This window comes from Podarcis raffonei, chromosome 6, assembly GCF_027172205.1.
Source record: "Podarcis raffonei isolate rPodRaf1 chromosome 6, rPodRaf1.pri, whole genome shotgun sequence".
Classification (NCBI taxonomy): Eukaryota; Metazoa; Chordata; class Lepidosauria; order Squamata; family Lacertidae; genus Podarcis; species Podarcis raffonei.
Window position 1 is genome coordinate 34,499,476 of NC_070607.1, and position 15,122 is coordinate 34,514,597.

The 15,122-nt window shown below is 40.9% G+C and overlaps 1 protein-coding gene across 5 annotated transcripts in view; it reads right to left on the reverse strand.

The window, feature by feature from the left end:
- Positions 1-15,122, reverse strand: part of ST6GALNAC3 (ST6 N-acetylgalactosaminide alpha-2,6-sialyltransferase 3) — a 249,121-nt gene that overhangs the window by 75,670 nt on the left and 158,329 nt on the right. The gene's annotated exons all lie outside the window — the stretch shown is intronic.

Sequence of the window (15,122 nt, forward strand, 5' to 3'; positions counted from 1 at the left end):
TGCATTTTTTAAATAAAAAGATTATGTTGGCTGCCTCCTCTACTGGCACTTGCGCTTGGTTGCACTCTGGGTATTTGGCAAGTTATGATCCATATTATGTTCTGTTGATGATATATCGAGGGTGCCAGCTTGGAGGAGGGATTGGGCTTGATGGCTGTCTAGGTGGGGCACTCAAATCTACAACTGCCTTACATTACAGGATGAGAAAGAAATACACATAAATGAACAAGAAAACAAGTCGGCTGAACATCTGTGCAGCTAATGATGTGTGAATGATACCAGCTACTTCCTGTGTTAACTATCTGTTGATTTGATAGTTGTCATTTCATGCAAATTCTCAAATTAGGCTTTCTCCTATATGAACCTATTCCACAATCACTGGGTGAGGAGCTACTCTTTGAACCCTTCCAGTAGAGATTTGACTGGGACCTTTTCCATTGCGCTTCTACAGTTATGGAGCTCATTGGCTGGGTGATGGGGGAGTAGCTGCCACCACCCTCAGGGATTCCATATCCCTTACCAGGAGGACAGCCCTCTCGGGAGCTGGATTTGAGGGTCTGTATTTGGCATTGGGTCAGAGAGTCAGAGATGGGATTCTTCTGGTGCACTAGCCATCCAGTTGCTCAGCAGCTTTGCTGCCTGGAGGGAGATGGGCAATCAAGGCAGGGCCACCAATCCGTATCAGCCATTGGTATGCGGGACTAGAAAGTTCCTTCAGTTATTGCAGGTGTATTAAACAATAAGCAAAAGAAGCACCACATTTCACATCTCCAAATATAAATATTAACATTGTTTTAAAAGAAGATTGATCCGAGGCTGGTGTCGCTTTAAGGCTTAATGAAGAGGGGGCAAAATAGATTTAAAACTTATTTTCTGTATTATCCTTAATACAAAGAATCATAAGAATACTTTGTGTGACGATATAAAACCTAATGGTCCCTGCAGAATTCTAGGTTGTTCCTCCCCAATGTTTGCTTAAGTTGTGATGAAAAATAGCTTGCTTTATTTCCCATCAGATAGCTGCTGATCCCCCCACCCCTTGCAATCACATCAGAGAACCCACTGCCAGAGCATCACAGAATACAAAAGATTCATGTCATTATGATTTATCGCTCTTTTTTTTTTGGTGCTGTTTTCATAATGGAATCAGAGAGACAAAGAGGAATACAGAGAAGAATGGTATGCTTATTATTAAGAGAAACTTTGATTCAAGCAATGCAAGGCAGGCAATTTTGTATCTCATCCAGTTTAACAGGGGGGTGAGGAGGATGCAAGAGTTTAATCCACCCCCCCCCCCAGTCTGCAATCTAGAAGACTCCTTCAGCTATAGAGAGAGATGACTTTCTAAAGTGTAAAGCTGGAAGAGCATTTTAAGTTCGATTGGACTGGAAAGAACAACAACACCCCCCCGGAACTGTGAAGATCAATGATTGCATATTGGATACTTCCAGCTATTGCTTTCATCTGAGTCTTTCGAAACCAATAAGGCTTCTCCTTCACATACAACTCTAATCTTCATAACCCCACATGTAAATAACACTCTGAGTCTGATTTTCAAATATTTATATCACACACTGGTGTATAATATGTCTGGATCGATGACTTTCCCAGCCACTTTGGTATAGCCCAGTGCTTTGGCAGATCACATATTGAGAGAATGTTGTGGTGCCCTTCCTCTTGAAAATTACCAGGGTTTCAAAACTATTATGGTTACGTGTTAGATAGGATTTATTTTGAAACCACAGTTGGCACTATAATGGTTTCAGGTGCGAGTCCCTTCCCAAGGGAGAATTAAGGTCAAATTTAGATTAAATAAAGCACTGTTGTTTGAGGAATTCATCAATCCTTAGCAAAGGTTCATTCATATCATAAGGATATGGCAAAGTTTAGTCTGAGCATCAGCCTTACCTTAGGAAGGAAACAGGATGGTCATTTTCAGTTCAAAATCTGCCACATACTGACTTAAGTTACACAATCCCCTCAACACTCCACCTCTGGCTATAGTTCATTAGTAAGCTGCTATTTCCACAGAAATATACTATTTTAGTTTATTTAATTCTTGCCAGAATCTGAAACACCAATACATTTGAGGTCTGTAATAATATCCTTGGATGGCAATCTGATGGTTTGCAAGAGATGCCCTCTCTGCAAATCTGGTAAGCAGGCGTACCCACAGCACAGAGCTCGAATCCCACAGATAATAGCTTTTTGAAAAACCTTAGCAGAGGTCAAGGCATACAGATATAAAGGTCCTTGAGGCAATCCCTCCTATCTAATATTCCTGTTTTGTGGATATTAATGCACCAATCTCTGAGTGGCATATCACTCTAAGGGCTTGCTAGCTGGGTATGTAGGTTATGTTTATGATACATGACAGGGCCTTTCCTTGCTTTGAAACACATTTTCTATCCAATTAGTCTTCCTGATAGCAAATCAGATACAGTAAGCATGGTGTCACCTCTATTATGCAAAAGTCCTCACGTTTATTTCTATTGTGGGTTGAGAGTTGACTTAAAATGTGTTACATGGGGACTTTATTGTTGAGATACCCAAAAAGGTAGACCTTGAAACTTCTAGGTCAGGGATGGGAAACCCTGTGGCAATTCAGATGTTGCTGGACTACAACTCCCATCAGCTCAGATCATTGGCATTGCTGGCAGAGGTTGATGGAAGTTGGGGTCCAATAACATCTGTAGGGCAACAGATTACCCATGCCTGTGCTAGGCTGCTGGACAAACACAGTCCAACTATTTTTTTCAAGCAACCCTCCTATAACTCCAGGTTCAGTATAACATCTAGGAGAGGCTAGAGAAAACTCCCCAAGCTCTTGGTTCAGCACTTTAACAGTGCAACTGATACTCTGGAGAAACAGATCTTTTCCTAGGACACCTCCTCAATTGGCACCAAGGTCGGTATTGTGGAGTGGAACCTTGATGGAACTTATCTGGAAAAGAGGAGGCTCAGCATCCGTTAAAGCCTCTATGAGCTATGTAGATGCACTCCTAGGCCTAGTTCACATAAGTTGCTGGTGGCCTGGGCTATACCATTACACCCTCTTGAAATAAATGCCTTACACACAGGAAACCAGCACATTAGAAAGAAGGCACAGCTTGAACATTTCTCCCTTGCAATTACTTAGATATGTGTAGAGCATTTTAAAAAGGAAACAAGTAAGGGAGCGTTGAGTAATTCAACCTCTCCTCCCACCTGCAGTTTGATGTGGAGCAGTCCAAGAACAGTTCAGCCACCTCATCTAGGCTATGAACTAGGCTACAATTTTGTACTGGCACTAACGTATGCATTTGTCAGGATTATAAGTGAATTTTCCACAAATCATTCGCATTGATTTACATGCCACTCTACTCCTCCTCCTTACTGGGCTCTAGATGTACTGAACATAGATGTTTGCACACTTCAGCATAACAACATGGCTGCTAAATTCATAGTTGATTGTTACAAAAATACAGCAATTCTACACACACACACACACACACCCCTTCATGCATGAGGGGAAGAAAAATTAGCTACCATTTATGGTTTGAAATAAGTGGTTTCCCCCCATATTTGAATGTGCTTTTGTGTCTGGATGTTTTGCTCACATTACAAAGCAATTGTGCTGACCACTTCTAAGGGAGGGGGCTGTAGAAAAGACCCTAGGCATGGAATGGCTAATTCTGAAAATGAACCACGAGCAACAATGGACTGGTGTAATCTGCGTAACTGTGTGGCTATCTCATTTCAAGAGATTTCCCAACTGATATAATATGCAAGTATTGTGGAACATGAAGGAATTAATATGGGCATCAGGAAAAAATGGGATCTATGATCTGGTCCTATAACCCATGTGTTTTTCCCCTCTTCCTATTTTGGTTATCAAGTATTAATTGCCACAGATACACTGGAGAATAATTCATTCAAAATATTACTAATAGTTTTACTGAGGATACTGTTCAACATGGAAGACTCAGAGATTAACCCTCCAATTCTAACTTTGTGTGCAAACCATATGTCAATGGATTCCACCTGAGATTTCAGAGCTAGTGTGGGGAAAGTAACAAAGAGTAAAGAAATGACAGCCCTATCACACCCACAGGCAGTGCAATTAGCTAAAGCCATGCCAATATTTAGAAGCACGAAAAATGGTCAACATGTGGCAAGATACATGCAGCATACGCTATTTGTAAATAAAGGGTGAAAGTACAACACATTTCTCTGATTATCTACAGTAGGGATTAGGGCCTCAGACATCCACTTAATTCACTGTGATAATAAAAGCATTTTAGTTAACATCTTCCATGTAATTGGGTACCTGGCATTTCGCAATATGTTTAGCTCTTTTTCTGATGAACATGCCCTTCATTAAGTTGGGAAGAGCAGCCAATCTGTGTACCTTGGCAGTGTTTTCCTTTCATATCTGTGCACACAGAAATGTTAACCTCATCTTTCATGAAAGCTACATAAGAGGAACCTAAACCTTCACCAGCTGGGGGTTAGGTTTTGCACACCAGCCTTCCCAAGACTAAACACTAGAACAATGAAACCTGATCCAAGAAATTTCCCATAAATGCACAACCACAAATGCACACACAATCATCAAGATGGCAGACCCTCCAATTGTTCCTATTTTCCAGGGACAGTCCCAGATTTACAGAAGCTGTCCCGGTTTCTGATTTGATCCTGCAATGTCCCGCTTTTCCTTAGGATGTCCCTATTTTCATCGGAGAAATGTTGCAGGGTATGGAGTTATGCAACCCCCAAACCAAGGAGATAAGTAACTATACAACCTTTAGAAGACACCTGAAGACAGCCCTGTATAGGGAAGTTTTTAAATGTTTAATTTTGTATTATGTTTCTATATATGTTGGAAGGCATCCAAAGTGGCCGGAACAACCCAGTCAGATGGGCAGATTATAAATAGTAAAATTATTATTATTATTATTATTATTATTATTATTATTATTATTATTATTACTACTACTACTACTACTACTATTATTATTATGGAATGGGGCATCCCTATCTTCATTGTAGAAATGTTGGAGGCTATGAGATGGGCCGGGACGCGGGTGGCGCTGTGGGTAAAAGCCTCAGTGCCTAGGGCTTGCCGATTGAAAGGTTCGAATCCCCGCGGCGGGGTGCGCTCCCGTTGCTCGGTCCCAGCGCCTGCCAACCGAGCAGTTCGAAAGCACCCCCGGGTGCAAGTAGATAAATAGGGACCGCTTACTGGCGGGAAGGTAAACGGCGTTTCCGTGTGCTGCGCTGGCTCGCCAGATGCAGCTTTGTCACGCTGGCCACGTGACCCGGAAGTGTCTCCGGACAGCGCTGGCCCCTGGCCTCTTAAGTGAGATGGGCGCACAACCCCAGAGTCTGTCAAGACTGGCCCGTACGGGCAGGGGTACCTTTACCTTTACCTTATGAGATGGGCCATGAATGGGACAAATACAGAGTTTCTAGCTCTTATTATTTTAGATACATTTCTGATGCAGTAACTGAACTGTAAGTTTTCCTGCACTTCAGCCACAAATACTCTTGGAAAGAGAAGAGTTGTGTCTGAGTCTACCCAGAAAGAATTATCATAATCCTAAATATTTCCATCTGGAATGATTCTTTAATAATTAAGTCAAGACAAGAAAATATCAATTTAGTTCTTTGTATAGAAAATCAAGTATAACTAAGCAAGCGAAGTGTAAAGTGAGGGCATCTTGCTGCCACTGCTTCTCTCAACCTCTCATGCAAATAATAAATGATGTTGCTGAGCTTTTAGGAATCTTCATTACTTGCAACACTGGGAAGCAGTAAAAATGGGACTATTGGCATGAAGCCAGTTCCGTTAGCATATTTTCACATTTTTCTTTGTTTGAATTTTAGGACAAGAATAATGCATTGCAAAGCTTTGAAGCATTAACAAATACGAGAACAAACAATACAATACAATACAATTAAGAGAAATCAGAGTTTTATTTTCCCAGGTTCTCCACATAATGTATGATTCGTTTTCCCCAATATAATACATGTCTATGCAACTCTTTTGGAAATCTGGCCACTTACTCAATTATCCAAATAGGATCTCATACAGAGTATATACATCCTTGATTTTTAAAATGGCATATTGGGTGCAACCCGTAGAATGCCTTACAGATAACTCCGTAGTGTAATTGTTTAATAAAATCTGGACTGTTTTTTTTTTGTTCCTTTGATAGAAAATAAAAGCAGCCACTGTTTCCCTCTCCAAATAACAGAAAGAAATCTGGTTGCTACAAAGCCCACTCACTCATGCTACATTAATTTTTAAAAGAATCAATGTTGTAAACTGTAGTTATGGTCTCCGACAATCATAATCATCCCAGGGAAATCAGTTCCTCCCATCACCAGGGAGGTCATTAGAGCACTATCAGCTACAGTGCACATACCTACCTAACAACCTATTATTTATTGAAATGTTTCCATGAGTTATTCTGATGAGTTCTAATCATTAGCTGTTCACACTGGAGATGTTATAAGGTGCTCTGCTTGATGCAAGGAACAAGAATTCATGCATTGGAACAAGTTTCTGCTCACAAAGTTATACAGAGACAGGTGAGTTAGCTGTTCTGGGAGGAGTTGAACTCCCTCTGAAGGAACAAGTTTTTCTGAGATTTTCCAGAAAAGAGAAATAAACGGAAACCTTGGGGGAAATCAGAGGCCTTGGAAAAGTGTCTCAGGGCTGCAGGCATTTAACTACAAGCTGGTAGGTATGAAGCATGTGGTAAGAGATAAGTGGTTTCCTGAAGAATATTAGAATTCTCTGGGTAGTTCCTTATCTCAGAGGGAAACTTGGGTCTTGTCTGAGAACTCGCTGTTGGATGATTGCTGTACAAGCAACACTTGAGAACCTCAGGCTGCATGAATGAAATGCTCCATCAGTTAATGCCCTCTTGTTGGTGCCATCTGACCTCTGAAGAACTATTTGCAATCAACACCAGGTCTCAGCAGCCATTCCAGAATGACAGGCCATAATAATTATAATAATAATAGCCCACATTATTGTGTAATTTTCTATTTCTCATTTATTCAGGGACTTCACATCAACATAATTTCAAGTACATTTAATGGATTTGTCCTGAGTGAATGCATTTCCAATTCATTTAATGGAAAAGAATCAGTTACAGTTGATTATAAAATGGTCACATTTCTGAATACGTAAAAAATGGACTTGAACTACACTCCGCGTGAATGTAAAATTCTGTGCTAGAGATCGCCTTTCTACAAAGAAGGCTTTGGTAATGTTGTTCAATTTAATTAGATATAATCTTTGCAGTTTTCGTTAGCTATTAACATTATGTAAAGATAAACTTAAGCATAATGAATCCTTTCATTATCACATAATTGTTATTTTAATGATTACATTATGAGCAATATAATACTGTACATATTTCTGCTTTTTCACATTAGTGGGCAATTATTTCTAAGGCCTCCTGTAATAATCTGCCCGCCCACAGAGGCCAAATTATTAATGGGTCTGTATTAAAACTAGGGTCATGGTGTATTTGTCAATACTATGGACAGAGAAGGAGATATGAATTAACAAGCAAGATTGTATTTATACATGGAGAAAACCCGATCTGCGCATAAACAGAAACGAGACAGACTGGATTAGGCAGATGAAGCTGTTGTCCTAATGCACATGTACCTAGAAGTAAATTCCATCGAACTCAATGAGACTTATTGCTGAGGTGACATGTACAGGATTGATCTATAAGTGCTTCGTAACATAATGATGAATTTGAGCCTGATCTGGTTTAGTCTGGCAAAGTTAAAGCTAGGATTTTTAAAAATTAAATAATAAAAATGATGGAAAATGCTAATGGTAACCTCTATGTGTTTATCAGTTATGCGGGTATAATCATTTAATTGTCACCCAATTTGATGGGATCATTTATCTTGAGGAGACTTTGTAGAATGGGTAAATGTTTGTAACACCCGGAAAGTAAGTCTTACTATTATAATATAATATTCTAACAGAAATAGTAGGTTGCTGGTGGGTGAGGATGAGAATATACAAACCTGAGGCAGCTTTATATGAACTTTCCCAACAAGAACTAAAGTATCATATGCCCAACAAATCACTATGCTCTACAGCAGATGGCCTCCTATAGATACCATTCCATCAAGTGCTTTTTGGGGGTGAGATTGTGGTACACAAAAATATGTGTTTGGGGGCACTGTGCTTCTGATTTTATCAGAACAGTTGAGGAGTAGGGGTTTCAAGCTCCTTGCTGGCCATGATACATGGCGACCCATTGAGTCACCCATTGTGGAGGGCTGTTCTACATGTTTTCTTGGGCTCCAAACATTTTCGATAGGCACCACACATCTGCCATATTCATCTCTGGCCTTTTCTCTGTGCGTAACACAACTTTCCAAATTATCCATTTTTTAACCAAGGCCCCATCTGCACTATACATGTGCAGCAATATAATACCACTTTAAGCAGCCATCGCTTCCCTACAAAAATGTATTATTATTTAATTAGCCAAAGGCTTGGAAGAAGAGGAATGTTTTCACCTGGAGCCTAAGGATATGCAGTGAAGTCGCCAGGCAAGCCTCTGTAGGGAGAGCATTCTACAAGCTGGGAGCCACTGCAGAAAAGGCCTGTTCTTGTGTTGCCACCCTTTGGATCTCTGGTGGAGGGGGACACATGAAGAAGGGTCTCAGATTATGATCACAAGGTCAGTTATATGGGGAAAGGCAGTGCTTGAGGTGCACTTAAATGCACTTAATAATAAAGCATCTGGATAAAATCTAGTCCAATTCTGGACTTAGTACTTCATCAGTTGATTCTGGACTGTTAGAAGGCAGTACAAATACCATTCTCTTTCTCCCTCCCTGCTCCCTCCCACCACCATTCCACCAGACACTTGCTATCAGGAATGTTTCTTGCATTCAGGAGTGTTACAGGATGAGCTTTAAGTGTTTTATAATGAAAAATCTATTTATTTCATTAACATTTTGTGCTTCATACCCTTTGTTTTTTCAGCCAATAAAGAACTCTTAACTGACAAAGGGGCTATTAGTCATTCCATGAATGAAGATGGACAAAACCATTAACCTTTTCTGAAAGAATTGCTTTATAAAAAAAAGAAAGAAAGAACAGAGATGGGCAATGAATAGTTCAGGGAATGCTCACAGTAAAAGTTTGGGGGTGCTCCCGATTTATAAAGTGGAGCTTGTCGAAGTTACAAAGCCATGAGTTTACCACAGTATACCAGAGCACATGCACACACACACACCTGAAAACAATTTTTAATCTGATAGATTTAGGTTATGGATTCACCCCACCCCAACAGTACTTTTTGACTTCATACAAATAATATGTGATACTATTCTGTTTTTAAAATAACCCATGAGTTATTTTCACAATTATTTGTTCAATTCATACAAACCTATTTTACTGTGGCTCTTGCTACAGGAAGATGAGGGAAAAAATAAAACCAAATCAAAGTTCAAGATTTTTACCACTCCAAAGGATACTTTAACAATTCCCTGCTCTTGGTTGGATCTCTGCCACTCCATGAGCTTAAATGTGCCTATTAGGTGTACCCTAGTACACCAACTCACAAGCTATATTATTCTACTAATATTTGCAGTCCCTTCATGGATCACTGCCTTGTCGTGGTGAAGGGGCTTGAATAACTCCAAGAAGCTATGAGTTATGCTGTGCAGGGCCACCCAAGATGGACAGGTCATAGCTGAGAGTTTAGACTAAATGTGATCCACCTGGAGAAGGAGCTGGCAAACGACTCCAGTATTTTGCCAAGAAAACTGCATGTAAATAAAAAAGGAGAAGCTTTGAGAAGAAAGTGAGAGTTTCCAAGGCATGCTCTGGTTCATGGGGTCACGGAGAGTCGAACACGACTAAGAAAACTAAACAACAATATTTGCAGGGCAGCTGTTTAAATTTGCATGGAAATGTACATTCGTATGGTTCAGATAACAAACTAAAGCAGATCCTTGTCCATGCTGCCTAGGGAAGCCAATCTGAGAGCTGATTTGCATTAGCACTGTAGAAGACCTCATGCAAAGAGCTTCAAAGTTTAAGACACTGTGAAGCTCATGTATATAAGCCATTTTAGCATATCTTAGTATTAAGCATTAAGCCCATTCCTGGGGCCCCCACAAACAATCTCTAGATAAAATCACCTAAATGTATTTTATCTCACCAAATTAATATTCACCCAGTGATCAAAATCACACACCCCAATTAAATTTATACCCCCTGGAAATACTTGGGGCAATGTGAATAAAGATTTTCCCCATGCCCTGGGACCCCATTCCCTAGCAATATCCCTGATGCAGCAACTTTATAGTGACAATATGGAGGTCCAGGTCAGATAAGCAACTGAATAAGTGACCACTTGAGAATCTTATGCATGCTATCATGAATGAGTGAATGAGTATTTATACTCTGGTTGAGTTTCTCCACCCACTCTGGGCAGCTTCCTGCACATATAAAAACATAACAAAACGCCAAACATCAAAAACTTCCCAATAAGGGCTGCCTTCAGATGTCTTCTAAAAGTTGAGTAGTTCTTTATCTCCTTGACATCTGATGGGAGGGCATTCCACAGGGAGGGTGCCACTGCTGAGAAGGCCTTCTGTCTGGTTCCCTGTAACTTCACTTATTGCAGTGAGGGAACCACCAGAAGGCCCTTAGAGGTGGACTTCAGTGTCCAGGCTGAACGATGGGAGTGGAGATGCTCCTTCAGATATACTGGCCCAAGGTCAGAAGAAACACATTGAATTGTGCTCAGAAACATTATAAATCTAGTAAATGAAGTTATAAATATAATAAATGAAGAGATATGGAAGGAAGGTGACTGATCTGTGTCAGCCTCATCTTCGCAAGCAGACAGAATCACAACCAATGGTAAAAGGATCTCATAAGTTATTGACTCTCAACAAAGTTACTTTGGAATAAGCAGTTTTATAGCACAGATTACATGGATTACATGGATTGTCATGGTAACAAGCCAACTGCATCAAGGAAGCTGATCAAAGTCTCAGGTTCAGCAATTCCATATCCTTGCATCCTGACTTAGAAGTCAGTGAGCAGCATGATGCATTTCTCTGCCTCAAATGATAAAACACCACTTTCAAAGCCTAATATGTTGCACCATCTGGTGCACATACTGAGGAGACTAAGGACTCTGCCATGTGAAGCTCAAAAGCAATTTGTTGCCTTCGGATCTATCTAAAATACTAACTAGCTTTCAAATTATGCAACTTGCTTACTGGATTCATTTTGTCCATTCCTTATTTCCAAAGGTGGACCAGAGTTGATGTCTTGCACAGAATACTAATTCTGCCCCCATGCAAATCTTGGTGCATCTTGGGTTATACTGGAGTAAGCAGCAGCAAATATTATTTATATCCTTGTAATGGCAACATACCATAACTGAGAACAATGGAAATGAATACATAGAAGGCACATAACACGAGTAGGGTGATAGAACCCCTTGTACCAGGATTGGGACCACAGTGATGAGGCTAAACGGTGACGTGGTATGTTCCACTGCTAAGGGATTCTCTGCAAGGGGAAATTCAAATAGCTCCATTTTTGGTAGTTGGTGGGCAGCCAAAACATTTTTATTCTGCCAGCTTTTGACAAGTTTTTAACAGTTTAGTAACTCCAGGGGTAGCTTAGGTCTGTTCACTTCAGTGGGTCTGCTCTGAGGATAACATAGGTGACTACAACGCTTCTGCTCTTCTGATGCTGGTTTTTATCGCATTATGATATATACTGTGAACCACCTTGGAAGCCCTTTGGCTCCAAAAATTATTTATTTTTTAAAAAATAAGTATCAGTATAATACATGAACAATGCTAGTCTCAGAAACTTCCATCATATGTGGTGACTTAAGACACTAGCCCAGAATTGGTGGCATAAGGGAACAGGCATGTCCTAAAGGAAACAGTAGCCCTGAATGAGGAGCAGAAGATCACAAACATCTGTATGACAATTCCATGCTTGGGCCTGCATCCTGAACTAATGGTTTACTCCACCTGAGTAAGCAACCTGGACCTTACTAAGGAATCAACTCATCCACCAACCAACCTTTCCAACTCTACTCATTCATCAAATCCTTATATTGAATAATTGCTAAAGAGATGTGTTGTGCCTTAGGAGTCTACAGCTCTAGGCCAAAGCATAGCCTGTTTAACCACTGTTTGCCCATGAGTTTGGGGATATAGCTGAGAGCAGCTGTTAGAGACTGCAGCTTGGTTGACCTCTGAAGCTCATCAGAGCAACTGGTCTGCTGCATTTGAGCTACCTGTAATCTGGTGGGTCCCCCATCTGATTTGAGAAGCTGATGTGAATGCCAACACTGAGGTATGCTGATGATCAGTTAAGTATCTTTTATTATTAAATTTGTATACCATTCTTCATCCGTAGATGTCAGGGCAGTTCACAGCATAAAAAGTAGTGTAAAATTCTTTATAAGAATTTTAGAAGACCTTATACTGTAACTCTGTTGTTTATAGCCATCTTTTAAAACAAAGCAAAGCAAAACATCTCAGCAACATCTGACTAAGCAGTACGATTGCGTAATACAAGGTTCTGAACACAGTATTACCAACCAGTGCCACATGTGTTGATCACTGACTGGGTAGCCAGTATTGCGGGTGGGCCTGACAGCAGATTGCAACACAGTTTTTGCTTAAGGCACTGCACCACTGCTAATCTGGACTGTTCAGGATAAACAGTGAGGGGGGTTGCAAGCTGGCTCAAATTAGACCAGCCTAGCCCACAGCAATGTTGCTTGATGCTCCTTTTAAGCATTGCTTCTGTGAAAGTGACTTTCTGTTTTTTAAGGGCAAATGGTTTCCAAAAGGAGCCTCGCCACCAAGACACTCCCTTCCTCCACATCACCTCCACGTAAGGCTGTGGTGTATGGTAGCATTGATCTCTTTGCTTCTAACCTTCATTAATTTTACGCATCCCTGAGGGTGGAGCAGCTTTGGTGCCAGCTAATTAAATGCTATTTAGAGCTGCTCAGTGCATTTTATCAGACCAGAATGAACTCTTTTGTTTTAATGGAATCTACAAGGATTCCTTTCCCAGCTATTTACTAATTAAACGATGCTGTAAGATTTTCTATTAGGTTTTAAACTTCAAGGCAACTCAATAGTGTGCTGGAATTCAGGTAAACAGTCACAAAGGAGGGAAATCCTTTTCACATTTGGTTGCTGGTTGGCATCCCTATAAACATAGTTTAAATCTTCCTTTCATCTGACTCTGTATACATAATGCAGCTTTGAAAAGTGCTAATGAAGTATTGGAAAAAGCTGTCAGTTTCTGAGCACCTCCACAATCATAAAAATGAAATGGCATTATTTATGCACAACAATTATTCAGAAAGAAGTAAAGTTCATACTGCCTTAAACATATAAATATTTCCCTAATGAGGGTCTGCAAAAAAGAACAATTTTTTCTTCACGTTCACACCATCATGGTGTCAAGAACAATAGCCAGGTTTTGACAGCCTGTTTCAGAAGTTATTCTGTGTTCAGATTAGGTAAACAGGGAATCTGTTTTGGAATGTGACAGGCTGGTGGACATTATCTCCTTAATAGAGATTGGTTTTAGCCTCTTCCACCAACTAATATTAATGACTGATTTTAAATGCTTTGGTTATTTGCATCACAGACCTGTTTGCAGCTCATTCCTGATCGCTTTTCCCCACCACCAGGTAGTTCAAAATTGAGATAATCTTGTGCTAGAAATACTTTGTTTCTCAAGATCAACTAACATCATAGCTGTCAAGTGTCCCTTATTTGAAGGGACAGTCCCTTATTCCAGCGCCATGCCCCGCTGCTGTCCCTTATTGATGGATGTTCCTTAAATGTCCCTTAAATGATATGCCTTAAATTTCAAAGGAAGCAGCTCCTCTCCCTCCCCCCCTGCTGGCCAGGAAGGAGGGAGGCTCCAACTGTGTTGCTTGGCTGTGTTGCTCACCCAATAAGAAGTCTAAGAACGACTGGGGGGTGGAGCTTGCATGCCTTGTGTGTGGCTAGTTAATGCAAGCTGAGGGGGTTTTTGAATGCTGGACGCCATTTTGGTGCACGTGCTGCTGCAAACTTTTCAGTGCAAAGCCAGGCCGGGGAGCCATCTTAAGTTGAGGCTGCATAGGCCTTGTGGTGCATGTGATTCAGATTCTCTTCAGTTGAACCTCTGGTTACAAAGTTGGTTGGACAGTGCTCTCGAAGCTACCAGCATGAGTTTGACCAGACTGCAGGACGACAGGAAGACTAGAGTGCCTGGAACAGGTGAGGCTGCAGGTCCCTTATTTTGGCTGCTGGTCCCTTATTTTCAAGGCTGCTGGTCCCTTATTTTCAAATCTGTAAGTTGACAGCTATGACTAACATCTAAGTGTCATTAGAGGCTTGTCAGGCTAGAAATATGTTATAGCAATACACTGGTGGTGCACAACATGTATACAGTTGATATTTTAGGAATAAACCTCCCTGGTTCCAAGTAAAGTTTTACATTTGTGTACTATAGGAGTGAGGGATGCGAGTGGCGCTGTGGGTTAAACCACAGAGCCTAGGGCTTGCCGATCAGAAGGTTGGTGGTTCAAATCCCCGCGATGGGGTGAGCTCCCATTGCTCGGTCCCTGCTCCTGCCAACCTAGCAGTTCAAAAGCACAAAGTGCAAGTAGATAAGCACCGCAACCCCAGAGTCGTCCGCGACGGGACCTAATGGTCAGGGGTCCCTTTACCTTTACCTTTACTATAGGAGTGGCATTTGGCTTCCCTGTAACTTGGTTTGCAGCAAAATCAGTGCACTGTTTAAAGCAACAACGGAAGTGAGGGCTGTTGTTTCTCTGAGGAAACTACAATATCTAGCTTAAATAACAGAAGTAAGAAAAATTGAGAGTCTGAAACCGATAGAGTGAACAAATGTCTAAAGGTTTGGCAAGGCACACACAGCCATTTCCCCTCACATATGGAGCTAAGTTATTCTTTGACAGCTTACCCAGTGGCTCAGATTCAGAACACACTTCACTGTCACATTCAAGGCCTCTCAATGGAGTGAGAAGCTGAAAGTATAACATATGGAACATGGCAAAAGAGTCAACATG